We start from the raw sequence: 17,821 nt of genomic DNA, 5'->3' as shown, positions 1-17,821 counted from the left end.
GTGTTGAGGATCAGCGTGGCAGATGTATTGCTACCTACCCTCACCACCTGGGGGCGGCCTGTCAGGAAGTCCAGGATCCAGCTGCAGAGGGAGGTGTTTAGTCCCAGGATCCTTAGCTTAGTGATGAGCTTTGAGGGTACTATGGTGTTGATCGCTGAGCTGTAGTCAATGAATAGCATTCTCAAATAAGTGTTCCTTTTGTCCATGTGGGAAAGGGCAGTGTGGAGTGCAATAGAGATTACATAATCTGTGGATCTGTTTGGGCGGTATGCAAATTGGAGTGGGTCTAGGGTTTCTGGGATAATGGTGTTGATGTGAGCCATTATCAACCTTTCAAGGCACTTAATGGCAACGGACTCGAGTGGCTACAGGTGTGCAGTCATTTAGGCAGTTTGCCTTTGTGTTCTTGGGCACAGGGATTATGGTGGTCTGCTTGAAACATGTTGGTATTACAGACTCAATCAGGGACATGTTGAAAATGTCAGTGAAGACACCTGCCAGTTGGTCAGCACATGCCTGGAGCACACGTCCTGGTAATCTGTCTGGCCCTGCAGCCTTGTGTATGTTGACCTGTTTAAAGGTCTTACTCACGTCGGCTACGGAGAGCGTGATCACATTGTCGTCCGTAACAGCTGATGCTCTCATGCATGCCTCAGTGTTGATTGCCTCGAAGCGAGCATAGAAGTGATTTAGCTTGTCTGGTAGGCTCGTGCCACTGGGCAGCTCGCGGCTGTGCTTCCCTTTGTAGTCTGTAATAGTTTTCAAGCCCTGCCACATAAGACGAGTGTCAGAGCCGGTGTAGTATGATTCAATCTTAGCCCTGTATTGACGCTTTGCCTGTTTGATGATTTGTTGCACGGCATAGCAGGATTTCTTGTAAGCTTCCGGGCTAGAGTCCCACACCTTGAAAGCGACAGCTCTACCCTTTAGCTCAGTGTGAATGTTGCCTGTAATCCATGGCTTCTGGTTGGGGTATGCACGTACAGTCACTGTGGGGACGACGTCCCCAATGCACTTATTGATAAAGCCAGTGACTGATGTGGTGTACTCCTCAATGCCACCGGAAAAAACAGTCCTGTAGTTCAGCATCTGCTTCATCTACCACTTTTTTATAGACCGAGTCACTGGTGCTTCCTGCTTTAATTTTAGCTTGTAAGCAGGAATCAGGAGGATAGAGTTGTGGTCGGATTTACCAAGGGAGAGCTTCACCGAGGGAAAGCTTTGTACGTGTCTCCGTGTGTGGAGTACAGGTGATCTATATATTTTTTCCCCTCTGGTTGCACATTTAACATGTTGATAGAAATTTGGTAGAACTAATTTAAGTTCCCTGCATTAAAGTCTCTGGCCACTAGGAGCGCCACCTCTGGGTGAGTGGTTTCCTGTTTGCTTATTTCCTTATACAGCTGACTGAGTGCGGTCTTAGTGCTAGCATCTGTCTGTGGTGGTAAATAAACAGCCATGAAAAGTATAGCTGAAAACTCTTTAGGCAAGTAGTCTGGCCTGCAGTTTATCACAATATAGAGACTTCCTTAGATTTCATGCACCAGCTGTTGTTTACAAATATGCACAGACCGCCCCCCCCCCCCCCCTCGTCTTACTCGTCGGAGTGTGCTGTTCTATCTTGCCGGTGCAGCGTATATCCCGCTAGCTGAATATAATATCCACGTCATCATTCAGCCACGATTCCGTGAAACATAGGATATTACAGTTTTTGATGTCCCGTTGGTAGGATATTCGTGATCGTACCTAGTCTAGTTATTGTCCAATGATTGCACGTTGGCGAGTAATATTCATGGCAACGGCAGCTTTCCCACACGCCTTTTCTGGGTCCTGACCAGGCATCCGGCTCTTTGTCCTCTGTATCTGCATCGCTTCCTCTAACAGGGATGTTGGCCCTGTCGGGTGTTTGGAGAATGTCCTGTGTATCTGCATCGCTTCCTCTAACAGGGATGTTGGCCCTGTCGGGTGTTTGGAGAATGTCCTGTGTATCTGCATCGCTTCCTCTAACAGGGATGTTGGCCCTGTCGGGTGTTTGGAGAATGTCCTGTGCGTCTTGCTTATCCGAGGTGAGTGATTGCTGTCCTGATATCCAGAAGCTCTTTTTTGCCATAAGATATGGTTGCAGAAACATTATGTACAAAATAAGTTACAAATAACGTGAAAAAAACACATAATAGCACAATTAGCGCCCATAAAACTGCTGCCATTTCTTCCAGCGCAAGTTTTGCATTGCTTAAATAAAGACTGTTATTTCCTGGGCCTCCTAAGTCCAGACATTTGTATCTCTAGCTCCTGTGTCAGCAACAGGTTTATCCAGTGATACGTCTCTGTCCTTTTACATGTCAATAGTTGTAATGGCATGTGACATTCAAACATGACTCCCATGTGGGTATATGGTGGGCAAAATGGGCATGGGCTAGCCCACACCAGCCCAACAGGGGCTAGCCCACACCAGCCCAACAGGGGCCATCCCACACCAAGCCCAGCACGGGCTAGCCCTCACCAAGCCCAGCACAGGTTAGCCCTCACCAAGCCCAGCACGGGCTAGCCCTCACCAAGCCCAGCAAGGGCTAGCCCTCACCAAGTACAGCACAGGCTAGCCCACACCAGCCCAACAGGGGCCATCCCACACCAAGCCCAGCGCGGGCTAGCCCTCACCAAGCCCAGCGCGGGCTAGCCCTCACCAAGCCCAGCGCGGGCTAGCCCTCACCAAGCCCAGCGCGGGCTAGCCCTCACCAAGCCCAGCGCGGGCTAGCCCTCACCAAGCCCAGCGCGGGCTAGCCCTCACCAAGCCCAGCACAGGCTAGTCCTCACCAAGCCCAGATAAAGGCGGGGGCTCATTAAAATATTTGGGGGCGTGGTTTGCACACAATGTTTTTTGTGCAACCGTTACTGCGCATGTAGTTCCAGTTTAAGTGTTCTGTTGTGTGATGCCGATTTATTTTAGATCTTGTATTTGAAGTATTTTTAAAAACACTTAAATATGTGCATGTGACATGAGAAATGGAACAGTTTCTCTTGTAGAACATGATGTATGATAGTAACAACAATGTATCATGTTTCCTACATAGGCTTATAAAATATGCAATTCATGCATTGAATTAAATTGTTAGAATTAAATAAGTAAATAGATTCCTATTAAATGCTAAAGGCATTTCATGCCATGTGGGCATGTTTGCTGGGAGAATATGGGTTTACTTCAGGCCAAGTGAGGGCTGCCCGCACCAGAATGATGACAAATGCCTTGGGCGCCAACGTGGAGACGATGAGCGAAGGCACATCAGCCAATGTTTGCAGACTACTTGGGGCCAATATTTTAGCCAATGTGAGTAGCCTACTTGGGGCCAATATTTTAGCCAATGTGAGTAGCCTACTTGGGGCCAATATTTTAGCCAATGTGAGCAGCCTACACGGGGACAATATTTTAGCCAATGTGAGCAGCCTACATGGGGACAATATTTTAGCCAATGTGAGCAGCCTACATGGGGACAATATTTTAGCCAATGTGAGCAGCCTACATGGGGACAATATTTTAGCCAGTGTGGGCAGCCTACATGGGGACAATATTTTAGCCAGTGTGGGCAGCCTACACAGGGCCAATATTTTAGCCAATGTGGGCATGTTTGGGATGACAGGTAGCCTAGTGGTTAGAGTGTTTGACTAGTAACTGAGAGGTTGCAAGATCGAATCCCTGAGCTGACAAGGTAAAAATCTGTCTTCTGCCCCTGAACAAGGCAGTTAACCCACTGTTCCTAGGCTGTCATTGAAAATAAGAATTTGTTCATAACTGACTTGCCTAGTTAAATAAATAAAAACATTTTTTTAAAGTTTGCTGGGTAAAATGTTCAGAGTTCCACTTTGGAATGTGCTACAGACAGGTGTGTATTACTCCTCCCTCTGGCTGAGTCCCCACTGTGTATGAGTGTCTGTCTGAGGGCGCGCACACACACACACACACACACACACGTGTCACACCTCCATGTTCACGTCCCCTCCTCCATCCAGCGTGGAGGGGCAGAGTCCACTGACAACAGGACATGTGGGCTTCCCAGTCTTTCCCCCGATACTGAGAAACAACTCACTCAAACATCAAGCGGACAGTACACAAACACACTGTGGAGGACAAACAGACGTGAGAGGGGGACATGTGGAAGAGAAATCACAGCAGTGAAAATTATAATGAGTCATGGCAGGTTCAGACAGTGTACTCTGCTAATATGAAGCCATCTTCGACAAACCTGCTTAGTGCCTGTCTTCATTTTTTTGTAATCTATTTTTTAAAACTACCCAATTTCTTTGCTAAGCAAAGAGGCAACATTTCCTTGAATATATGATCCCACATGATCTCTGACAAGTCAAAGCAACCTGATTCAGGACGAGGGTCCGGCAGGGAAACAAATGATTTCAGATGACACCCTCTCAGATGGCACCGAGGGGGGGGGATCTGTCTGTTCACACACGCCCATCACTCAGGAGGGCACACCATCACAGAGCCAAAAGGCATCGTTAAACCCTGATCAAATGGCCTTCCTCATCCCAACAGAGGAGCATAGTTTAGAGTAATATACAGTATCTCCCTCATCTCATTGACTGTCTATTGAGGAAGACATGATTTTTATTTCACCTTTATTTAACCAGATAGCCAAGATGACCAAGATAAAGCATAGCAGTGTGACACAGACAACAACACAGAGTTACACATGGAGTAAACAATTAACAATGATGGTCTATTGAACCATATGATGGGAACTGAGAAGACATCGAGAGGTAGTCAATCAGTGGAAAGACACAGGACGGGAGTCTCTTTGAACAAGCTGCGTCTTGCAGCTTATCCCACTATGGTGGTGACGCACAGAATGAGATTAGACATTGTTTTGATGCAGATAAGAGGTTGTTCCAGAAGGAATGGCTGTAGTCAGGGATGGTTTGGCTCTGGCATCAGAAGAAGTGATGAGGAGATACTGTGGATAACAAGCACATATAGATGAGTCATTGTAAATATCCAACCCTGAAGGCAGTGTTTCATTGTGTTGTTTAACCCCAGCATGCCCTTTGGTATGACTTGGATCAGACCAGATTGTTTGTAATACAAGGGCCCTGTACAACAACATCCACATAGCTGGTGTCTTTTTTAATCCCTCCATTTATATGGGTGCTGTTTGTGAGGCATTTCCCTCTTCATAAATGTGTGTGCTAACCAGCTGTTGGGATATGAGGGAAATACCTTTTTTTTTTTTAAATCTGATTTATCTGATCCCAGGGCTGTCTGGGATTTCCTTCAGAATAATAATAGTGGCAGTGCTAAGAGCAGCAGTAGGTTAGACTTTCCTGCCACCTGGTGTCAAAACTGTGATACTGCAAGAGAGATGGAGCGAGAGAGAGATCTACATCATTACAACACTGTATATAGCCATAACATTACATTTGTAATGTCTCTATTCCTTTGGAACTTTTGTGAGTGTAATGTTTACTGTTAATTTGTTATTGTTTATTTCACTTTAGTTTATTATCTATTTCACCTAGCCATCCAAATCCGTCTGTTTAAGGTAGAGATATGTTTTTTGTTGTTGCATGGGCTGCGTCGCAATCTACCGCATCTGCCGATATTGCTCTTCTGCATCTGCGGTGAAAGGTGGCAGAGCTAGAGTGGTGTTTGTCAACCGTGAGACTTCCCCAAAATAGGTCTTCTGCCAACTTCTGTCTGTAGCGTCCGAACGGTTTGGGCTACACACTAATATGACCACTCGGTGGACAGCTGAGACTCTCATGAACACTCTCACAAATAGTCTGAATGTCCCTAGTACCAGTTAAAGAAACGAATGGAAGGGAAAGGGGGATACCTCGTTAGCTGTCCAACTGAATTTATTCAACTGAAATGAGTCTTCCGCATTTAACCCAACCCTTCTGAATCAGAGAAGTATGCACTACCGGTCAACAGTTTTAGAACACCTACTCATTCAAGGGTTTTTCTTTATTTGTACTATTTTCTACATTGTAGAAAGACGCTCTATTGGGTTGAGGTCTGGGGACTGACCAGGTCTGGGGACTGACCAGGCCACTCAAGTAAACTGAACTCGCTGTCATGTTCTAGGCAATGTTTTTCCACTCCTCAATTGTCCAGTGTTGGTGATCGCGTGCCCACTGGAGCTGCTTCTTCTTGTTTTTAGCTGATAGGAGTGGAACCCAGTGTGGTCATCTGTTGCAATAGTCCATCCATGACAAGGATCAACGAGTTCTGTATTCCGAGATGCCGTTCTGCACACCACTGTTGTACTACACCCCTATTTGTCCGTTTATGGCCCGCCTGTTAGCTTTATTGCCATTCTCCTTCAACCTCTCATTAACGAGCTGTTTTCGCACCATTCTCGGTAAATCCTAGACAGTGTGAAAAAAGCCCAGGGGGGAGGTCGTCTTTGAGATACTGGATCCAGCACGCCTGTCACCGATGATCATACCACACTCAAAGAAATTTAGGCCACCTGTTTTGGGCATTCTAACGTAACTGAATGCCTCGATGCCTGTCTGCCTACTTTATATACAGTAGCAAGCCACGGCCACATGACTCACTGTTTGTAGGAGCAATCCATTTTCGTGAACGAGGTGCTGTACATAAGAAACGGGCTGATATGTGTATATCCAGTATATACAGTACTAGTCAAAAGTTTGGACACACCTACTCATTCAAGGGTTTTTGCTCCCCCCCGCCGAACCATCCCGGCCTGGACGGGTTGCTAAGGTCAGGCGACCACAAATACCGTCCTTTGTGTAGCCAACCTGCAGGTTACTATGAACCTTGGCATGTGGTGTAAGTGTGTGCTGGGGCCTACTTTTTCTTTGTGTGTGTCGTGTTGCCGCAAACCTATAACAACATTTTTTTAGAAACAAAATAATTGAAGAAACAGTAACTTTGACCGTCTGCATCCTGCCTTTGTTGTTAGCGGAACCTACAAAACGCTTTGACACAAGTAGTGAAGTAAATGGTTTAAGTTGAATCATTTCTTATCCAGTGTGTTTCTTCCTGAGCATGCCATGGTTATTTAATAATAAAATAGTGGTGTTAGGCAGTGGTCCAGACCCAAATACAGCTTCTAACGTCATGGTGCTTCATCAGATTAGAACTATGCTCTTAGTAAAATGGTTTCAAAAGGGTTCTTCAGCTGTCCCCATAGGAGAACCCTTTTGAGTTCTATCTCTCTAAAACAGAGATGCTTGTTCTAGGTCCCAAGAAACAAAGAGATCTTCTGTTGAATCTGACAATTCATCTTAATGGTTGTACAGTCGTCTCAAATAAAACTGTGACGGACCTCGGCGTTACTCTGGACCCTGATCTCTCTTTTGAAGAACATATCAAGACCATTTCAAGGACAGCTTTTTTCCATCTACATAACATTGCAAAAATCAGAAACTTTCTGTCCAAAAATGATGCAGAAAAATTAATCCATGCTTTTGTCAAGTCTATGTTAGACTACTGCAATGCTCTACTTTCTGGCTACCCGGATAAAGCACTAAATAAACTTCAGTTAGTGCTAAATACGGCTGCTAGAATCCTGACTAGAACCAAAAAAATTGATCATATTACTCCAGTGCTAGCCTCCCTACACTGGCTTCCTGTCAAAGCAAGGGCTGATTTCAAGGTTTTACTGCTAACCTACAAAGCATTACATGGGCTTGCTCCTACCTACAGTGCCTTGCGAAAGTATTCGGCCCCCTTGAACTTTGCGACCTTTTGCCACATTTCAGGCTTCAAACATAAAGATATAAAACTGTATTTTTTTGTGAAGAATCAACAACAAGTGAGACACAATCATGAAGTGGAACGACATTTATTGGATATTTCAAACTTTTTTAACAAATCAAAAACTGAAAAATTGGGCGTGCAAAATTATTCAGCCCCTTTACTTTCAGTGCAGCAAACTCTCTCCAGAAGTTCAGTGAGGATCTCTGAATGATTCAATGTTGACCTAAATGACTAATGATGATAAATACAATCCACCTGTGTGTAATCAAGTCTCTGTATAAATGCACCTGCACTGTGATAGTCTCAGAGGTCCGTTAAAAGCGCAGAGAGCATCATGAAGAACAAGGAACACACCAGGCAGGTCCGAGATACTGTTGTGAAGAAGTTTAAAGCCGGATTTGGATACAAAAAGATTTCCCAAGCTTTAAACATCCCAAGGAGCACTGTGCAAGCGATAACATTGAAATGGAAGGAGTATCAGACCACTGCAAATCTACCAAGACCTGGCCGTCCCTCTAAACTTTCAGCTCATACAAGGAGAAGACTGATCAGAGATGCAGCCAAGAGGCCCATGATCACTCTGGATGAACTGCAGAGATCTACAGCTGAGGTGGGAGACTCTGTCCATAGGACAACAATCAGTCGTATATTGCACAAATCTGGCCTTTATGGAAGAGTGGCAAGAAGAAAGCCATTTCTTAAAGATATCCATAAAAAGTGTCGTTTAAAGTTTGCCACAAGCCACCTGGGAGACACACCAAACATGTGGAAGAAGGTGCTCTGGTCAGATGAAACCAAAATTGAACTTTTTGGCAACAATGCAAAACGTTATGTTTGGCGTAAAAGCAACACAGCTGAACACACACACAGGAATGGGAAAAAATGTCAGTCTCTCGATGTGCAAAACTGATAGAGACATACCCCAAGCGACTTACAGCTGTAATCGCAGCAAAAGGTGGCGCTACAAAGTATTAACTTAAGGGGGCTGAATAAATTTGCACGCCCAATTTTTCAGTTTTTGATTTGTTAAAGTTTGAAATATCCAATAAATGTCGTTCCACTTCATGATTGTGTCCCACTTGTTGTTGATTCTTCACAAAAAAATACAGTTTTATATCTTTATGTTTGAAGCCTGAAATGTGGCAAAAGGTCGCAAAGTTCAAGGGGGCCGAATACTTTCGCAAGGCACTGTATACTTCTTGTGGTGAGCTTGGCTGTCTCACAACGTATGTTTCTGGTACGAATATGATTCATTACTACCTACAATTTAAATATCCAATGAGTTAAAATCAATTCCCGCATTAATTTAAACTGGGACATTAGGTCTACATTTTCATTATGTTGCACTACTGTAGTGTTTCTTTGTTTGACCATATCTCGTGTTTCAAAACTGTAGCTTAATTCAACCAACAAATCCTAAGTTGTCGATGATATAAGAACAGATTTGTCAATGTTTTCAAACCCAGACATTAATTGTCACGACTTCCGCCGAAGTCGGTTCCTCTCCTTTCCGGGCGGCGTTCGGCCGGTCTTTTAGCCATCATCGATCCACTTTTCATTTTCCATTTGTTTTGTCTTGTCTTCCCACACACCTGGTTTCAATTCCCTCATTAAATGTTGTGTATTTAACCCTCTGTTCCCCCCCATGTCCTTGTCCGGAATTGTTTATTGTAAGTGCAGGTGCACGTTATTCTGGTGTGCGACAGGTTTTGTACCCATTTATTGTTTGTTCTGGATGCCGGTGGTTTTATGTATTAAACTGCTCCGTTGTAAACCCAGTTTTTGCTCTCTTGCGCCAGACTTCCCTGCCGCCAGTACGCCCCTTACATTAATAAACTGTAATATTTATCTGTGTGTTCAGCCTGAACTAGAAACCTTTGCTGAGTTCTCAGATGGCTACAGAGCCCTTTTTAAAAAATCACTTATACTTACAGTATGTTTATATACATTTTATTTGGTTAGTATTTGGCAGTATTTTTCAAGATAGCAAATGCACTTATTACATTCTGCTTCCCCTATGGATACCCCCCTCAACTGACTTTTACTCTTCCCCCACCCCAACGACTTTCATCACAGTTGCAGTTGTTAATATGTAGATTATCTATTTGTTTCTTATAATTTTGTTTTTATTTCACTTGGTCCCCACATCCCCTAATGGTCATGCTCCTCTCCATATGGTCATTCCCCCCACACCCCCTAAACAGTATTTTGTTCTTCCTCCAACCCAATGGACATGTATTTATTCATCACTGACCACCATTACTCCACACACAGAGACGCATACAAAGCTCTCCCTCGCCCTTCATTTGGCAAGGGAGAATAATTATATCCTCCTGATTCCTGCTTACAAGCAAAAACTAAAGCAGGAAGCACCAGTGACTCGGTCAATAAGAAAGTGGTCAGAAGAAGCAGATGCTAAGCTACGGGACTGTTTTGCTAGCACAGACTGGAACATATTCTGGGATTCTTCCGATGGCATTGAGGAGTACACCACATCAGTCACTGGCGTCAATAAGTGCATCGATGACGTCGTCCCCACAGTGACGTGGCAGATGTGGCATGGCTTGCAAACTATTACAGACTACAAAGGGAGGCACAGCTTTAAACAGGTCAACATTCACAAAGACGCAGGGCCAGACGGATTAACAGGATGTGTAATCCGAACATGCGCTGACCAACTCAAATGTGTCTTCACTGACATTTTCAACATGTCCCTGGCCGTGTCTGTAATACCAACATGTTTCAAGCGGATCACCACAGTCCCTGTGCCCAAGAACACTAAGATAACCTGCCTAAATGACTACTGACTCATAGCACTCACGTCTGTGAACATGCTTTGAAAGGCTGGTCATGGCTCACATCAACACCATCATCCCAGAAACCCTAGACCACCTCCAAATTGTATACCGCCCCAACAGATCAATAGATGATGCAATCTCTATTGCACTCCACACTGCCCTTTCCCACTTGGACAAAAGGATCACCTATGTGAGAATGCTATTCATTGACTACAGCTCAGCGTTCAACACCATAGTGCCCGCAAAGCTCATCACTAAGCTAAGGACCCTGTGATTATACAGGATCCAACTGGATCCTGGGCTTCCTGACAGGTCGCCCCAGGAGGCGAGGGTAGGCAACAACACATCCACCATGCTGATCCTCAACACAGTGGCTCCACAAGGGTGCGTGCTTAGTCCCCCCTGTACTCCCTGTTCACCCATGACTGTGTCTACATCACTAAGGACCTATCATGGTCCAAGCACACCAACACAGTCGTGAAGAGGGCACAACATCGCCTCTTTCCCCTCAGGAGGCTGACAATATTTGCCACGGGCCGAAAGATCCTCAAAAGGTTATACAGCTATACTATTGAGAGCATCTTGACTGGCTACATCACCGCTTGATACGGCAACAGCTTGGCATCTGACCGCAAGGCGCTACAGAGGGTAGTGCATATGACCCAGTACATCTCTGGGGCCGAGCTCCCTGCCATCCAGGACCTCCATACCAGGCGGTGTCAGAAGAAGACCCTAAAAATGGTCAAAGATTCCAGCCACTGTTGTCTATGCTACTGCATGACAAGCGGTACTGGAGCACCAAGTCAAGGACCAAAATTATTCTGAACAGCTTCTACCCCCAAGCCACAAGACTGCTAAGCAGTTGATCAAATGGCCACCCAGACTATTTTTGTTGTTGTTGCACTGGCTCTATGCACACTCACTGGACTCCACCCACACACTCACTTACTTACTACACCAACACTCCAACACACACACACACTCACAAAAAACACACACCAAAGCATATGTTGATGCCACACACACAGACACACTATCACATTCTTCACATACACTGCTACTACTGTTTATTATCCATCCTGACGGCCTAGTCAATTTTACCCCTACCTACTGTGCCTTCAGAAATATCAAAGTGGAATCTTATTTTACAAATTAAAAATGAAAATCTGAAATGTCTTGAGTCAGTAGCTAGCTATTCAACCCCTTTGTTAATAAGGCAAGCCTGAATAAGTTCAAGAGTAAAAATTTGCTTAACATTAGTCCTGGACATGATTTTTTAATGACTACCTCATCTTTGTACCTCACACACAATTATCTGTAAGGTACCTCATTCGGGCAGTGAATTTCAAACAGATTCAACCACAAAGATTTTACAATGCCTCGCATAGAAGGGAACCTAATGGTAGATGGGTAAAAATAAAAAAGCAGACTTTGAATATCCCTTTGAGAAAGGTGAAGTTATTATTTACACTTTGGATGGTGTATCAATACACCCAGTCACTACAAACATTCAGGCGTCCTTCTTATCTCAGTTGCCGGAGAGGAAGGAAACAGCTCAGGGATTTCACCATGAAGCCAATGGGGACTTTAAAAGAGTTTAATGGCTGTGATAGGAGAAAACTGAGGATGGATCAACAACATTATAGTTACTCCACACTACTAACCTAATTGACAGAGTGAAAAGAAGAAAGCCTGTACAGAATAAATATATTCCAAAACATGCATGCTGTTTGCAACAAGGCACTAAAGTAATACTGCAAAAAATGTGGCAAAGCAATTAACCTTTTGTCCTGAAAACTACGTTTTATGTTTGGGGCAAAAACAATACCACACATTACGGAGTACCACTCTCCATATTTTCATGCAAAGTAGTGGCTGCCTCATGTTATGGATATGCTTGTAATTGTTAAGGACTGGGGAGTTCTTCATGATTAACAAAAAAAAGTATTGGAGCTAAGCTCAGGCAAAAGCCTAGAGGAAAATCTGGTTGTCTGCTTTCCACCAGACACAGAGATGAATTCACATTTCAGCTGGACATTAACCTAAAACACAACGCCATATCTACACTGGAGATGCTTACCAAGAAGAGGGTGACTGTTCCTAAGTGGCCGAGTTACAGTTTTGACTTAAATCTACTTGAAAGTCTATGGCAAGACCTGAAAATCAGCAAATGTTGCACAATCCAGCTGTGGAAAGATCTTAGAGACTTACTCAAAAAGACTCAGTCTTCATCAGTCAGTTGAAGTCGGAAGTTTACATACACTTAGGTTGGAGTCATTGAAACTCATTTTTCAACCACTCCACAAATGTCTTGTTAACAAACTATAGTTTTGGTAAGTCGGTTTGGACATCTTCTTTGTGCATGACACAAGTAATTTTTTCAACAATTGTTTACAGACAGATTATTTCACTTATAATTTACTGTATCACAATTCCTGTGGGTCAGAATTTGACATACACTAAGTTGACTTTGCCTTTAAACAGCTTGGAAAATTCCAGAAAATGATGTCATGGCTTTAGAAGCTTCTGATAGGCTAATTGACATAATTTGAGTCAATTGGAGGTGTACCTGTGGATGTATTTCATGGCCTACCTTCAAACTCAGTAACTCTTTACTTGACATCATGGGAAAATCAAAAGAAATCCGCCAGACCTCAGATTTTTTTTTTTTGACCTCCACAGGTCTGGTTCATCCTTGGGAGCAATTTCCAAACGCCTGAAGGTACCACGTTCATCTGTACAAACAATAGTATACAAGTATAAACACCATGGGACCACGCAGCTGTCATACTGCTCAGGAAGGAGACGCCTTCTGTCTCCTAGAGATGAACGTACTTTGGTTTGAAAAGTGCAAATCAATCCCAGAACAACAGCAAAGGACCTTGTGAAGATGCGGGAGGAAACAGGAACAAAAGTATTTATATCCACAGTAAAACGAGTCCTATATCGAAATAACCTGAAAGGCCGCTCAGCAAGGAGGAAGCCACTGCTCCAAAACCGCCATAAAAAGCCAGACTACTGTTTGCAACTGCACATGGGGACAAAGATCATACTTTTTGGGGGAATTTCCTCTGGTCTGATGAAACAAAAATATAACTGTTTGGCCATGTGACCATCGTTATGTTTGGAGGAAAAAGGGGAATGCTTGCAAGCCGAAGAACACCATCCCAACCGTGAAGCACGGGGGTAGCAGCATCATGTTGTGTGGGATGCTTTGCTGCAGGAGGGACTGCTGCACTTCACAAAATAGATGGCATCATGAGGAAGGACAATTATGTGGATATATTGAAGACATAAGTCAGGAACAATTTTAACGGCAATTTAAAGGCAATGCTACCAAATACTAATTGAGTGTATGTTAACTTCTGACCCACTGGGAATGTGATGAAAGAAATAAAAGCTGAAATAAATAATTCTCTCTACTATTATTCTGACATTTCACATTCTTAAAATAAAGTGGTGATCCTAACTGACCTATGACAGGGAATTTTTACTAGGGTTAAATGTCAGGAGTTGTGACAAACTGAGTTTAAATGTATTTGTCTAAGGTGTATGTAAACTTCCGACTTCAACTGTATTTTATACTTTCTATTGCATCTTTCCTATGCCGTTTTGCCATTGCTCATCCAAATATTTATATGTAAATATTCTTATTCCATTCCTTTACTTAGATTTGTGTGTATTAGGTAGTTGTTAGAATTAGGGAATTGTTAGATTACATGTTAGATATTGCTGCACTGTCGGAACTAGAAGCACTAGCATTTCGCTACACTCACAATAACATCTGCTAACCAACTGTATGCGACCAATACAATTTCATTTGAAGTGTTGAAATACAATCGACACAGCAATACAAGTACCATGTCAAGTAAAGGCATAATTCTACTTATTATTTTTGTACTCAGGAAAGGAGCACAATTTTGAAAAACGCAGCGCAAGTCAAACCAGCACCCTAGACCTCGGCGATGCACTACGGAAAGGAAGATTTCACCAATGGCAACGGATCCATCGTCATCACTAAGCAAGCAGAATATAGTTGGCCAACGGCTGGACATGAGCTCCAATGACGTCTTAAATCTTAACATGCTGTATAACTGCAGTAAGTAAGCTATAGAACTTTGCTCAGTGAAAGAATGAAACCAAACCATGGACTTATGTGTTTCATTAGCAGCATGTCAATAGATTTTATATTGTATTGGTCATTGATGGGAATGTCGTAACGCAGTTGACAAGGTGTTACGTCATCGGTCTGTTTTTCATTCAAAGTCAAATTTACTTTGAATGAAATACATTTCATGTATTTGAAGCTAATGGGTTCTCAGAACAGTGCATAGTGTGCATAGTCCAATGATATTTGGAGGTTATACAACATAGTGCAGGATGTGCCTTTAGCTAGTGCCTTAAGCACTATGAGTAATCCATGTGTTTGCATCACTACTTGTCTACCATGCAAATACTTCCCTTGTTCCCAATTATGCAGCATCTGCGGTCACATTCCTAGAGACATGCAGCTTTGAGGACAACCAGGAGTGTGGTATGACCCTCTGTGCCAGTATCAGTGCCAGCTGGGAGAGAGTGGGCAGTATCCAAGAGGGGCCAACCTCAGACCACACCAAGGGGTAAGCCTCCATGTTACAATTGTTAGGGCATATTTCAATCAAACATGAAAACTTAACATTTTAATTTGACACATGATATAAGGAGTTAAACATTGATACGTTAGGTTCTGGCAGACTCGTAGTGTTTTTATTGTTAGAAGTCATCCCTGATAGTATGGTACATCTTGTGTTTTACAGGCTCAAAACTCACTAAACCATGTCGCTTGACTAATTCCTCATGGCCTGCTATCATCAAGTTGATACTGCTGATCAGATTCAGAATCACATACAATAGACCAGAACCTCATTTCCCCCTGATGTCATTGATAATACGAAGCTGACGCCAGTGTTCATGGGTCCCTCTCATATATTGATTTTTATTTCTGACAGATACTAATCCAGTGTCTGTGGATAACAGTACCACTTTTAAAAATGGTATGTATACTGACTGACTATATACAAATTGTCTGGTGTTTTATTTACGACATACATTTTTGCTCAATATATTATTGATTTGTTATTTTTACAGAGACTGCCCCTACTTCTGCTACTAACATGTCAACCACTGACAGGGACATCAGAACCTGTACTTGTAGAATTGTATCAACTTATATCACCTTTATAAACCATTTATTAGAGAGCAAATGAAACAATAAAGCGTTTTCCCCACCTCTGTTTCGGTAACAAGCTGAGGGATGGGGCTGGAGAAGAGTGACCACTCTCAAATTCATAGACAGACCTATAGATGCAAGGAATGTCCATCCATGATGTCAAAATAATAGTTTTAACCATGTTGAGGCTATTTAATATATGTTTACATCTACTTTGTTTGCAAACATTGGAGTATAACAAGCTTATATTTTGGGTTCTGATGTGGTACGACAGTTGAACTAAGCTCGTGAGGCATTAAAGTTATCAAATCAAATCAAATCAAATCAAATTTATTTATATAGCCCTTCGTACATCAGCTGATATCTCAAAGTGCTGTACAGAAACCCAGCCTAAAACCCCAAACAGCAAGCAATGCAGGTGTAGAAGCACGGTGGCTAGGAAAAACTCCCTAGAAAGGCCAAAACCTAGGAAGAAACCTAGAGAGGAACCAGGCTATGTGGGGTGGCCAGTCCTCTTCTGGCTGTGCCGGGTGGAGATTATAACAGAACATGGTCAAGATGTTCAAATGTTCATGAATGACCAGCATGGTCGAATAATAATAAGGCAGAACAGTTGAAACTGGAGCAGCAGCACAGTCAGGTGGACTGGGGACAGCAAGGAGTCATCATGTCAGGTATTCCTGGGGCATGGTCCTAGGGCTCAGGTCCTCCGAGAGAGAGAAAGAAAGAGAGAATTAGAGAGAGCATATGTGGGATGGCCAGTCCTCTTCTGGCTGTGCCGGGTGGAGATTATAACAGAACATGGCCAAGATGTTCAAATGTTCATAAATGACCAGCATGGTCGAATAATAATAAGGCAGAACAGTTGAAAGAAACTGGAGCAGCAGCACGGCCAGGTGGACTGGTGACAGCAAGGAGTCATCATGTCAGGTAGTCCTGGGGCATGGTCCTAGGGCTCAGGTCCTCCGAGAGAGAGAAAGAGACAATTAGAGAACGCACACTTAGATTCACACAGGACACCGAATAGGACAGGAGAAGTACTCCAGATATAACAAACTGACCCTAGCCCCCCGACACATAAACTACTGCAGCATAAATACTGGAGGCTGAGACAGGAGGGGTCAGGAGACACTGTGGCCCCATCCGAGGACACCCCCGGACAGGGCCAAACAGGAAGGATATAACCCCACCCACTGTGCCAAAGCACAGCCCCCACACCACTAGAGGGATATCTTCAACCACCAACTTACCATCCTGAGACAAGGCTGAGTATAGCCCACAAAGACCTCCGCCACGGCACAACCCAAGGGGGGGGGGGGGGAGCCAACCCAGACAGGATGACCACATCAGTGACTCAACCCACTCAGGTGACGCACCCCCTCCAGGGACGGCATGAGAGAGCCCCAGTAAGCCAGTGACTCAGCCCCTGTAATAGGGTTAGAGGCAGAGAATCCCAGTGGAAAGAGGGGAACCGGCCAGGCAGAGACAGCAAGGGCGGTTCGTTGCTCCAGAGCCTTTCCGTTCACCCTCCCACTCCTGGGCCAGACTACACTCAATCATATGACCCACTGAAGAGATGAGTCTTCAGTAGGGACTTAAAGGTTGAGACCGAGTTTGCGTCTCTGACATGGGTAGGCAGACAGTTCCATAAAAATGGAGCTCTATAGGAGAAAGCCCTGCCTCCAGCTGTTTGCTTAGAAATTCTAGGGACAATTAGGAGGCCTGCGTCTTGTGACCGTAGCGTACGTGTAGGTATGTACGGCAGGACCAAATCAGAGAGATAGGTAGGAGCAAGCCCATGTAATGCTTTGTAGGTTAGCAGTAAAACCTTGAAATCAGCCCTTGCTTTGACAGGAAGCCAGTGTAGAGAGGCTAGCACTGGAGTAATATGATCAATTTTTTTGGTTCTAGTCAGGATTCTAGCAGCCGTATTTAGCACTAACTGAAGTTTATTTAGTGCTTTATCCGGGTAGCCGGAAAGTAGAGCATTGCAGTAGTCTAACCTAGAAGTGACAAAAGCATGGATTAATTTTTCTGCATCATTTTTGGACAGAAAGTTTCTGATTTTTGCAATGT

This window comes from Oncorhynchus clarkii, chromosome 2 (genome assembly GCF_045791955.1).
Source record: "Oncorhynchus clarkii lewisi isolate Uvic-CL-2024 chromosome 2, UVic_Ocla_1.0, whole genome shotgun sequence".
NCBI classification, from domain to species: domain Eukaryota; kingdom Metazoa; phylum Chordata; class Actinopteri; order Salmoniformes; family Salmonidae; genus Oncorhynchus; species Oncorhynchus clarkii.
This window is presented reverse-complemented; position numbering follows the sequence as displayed.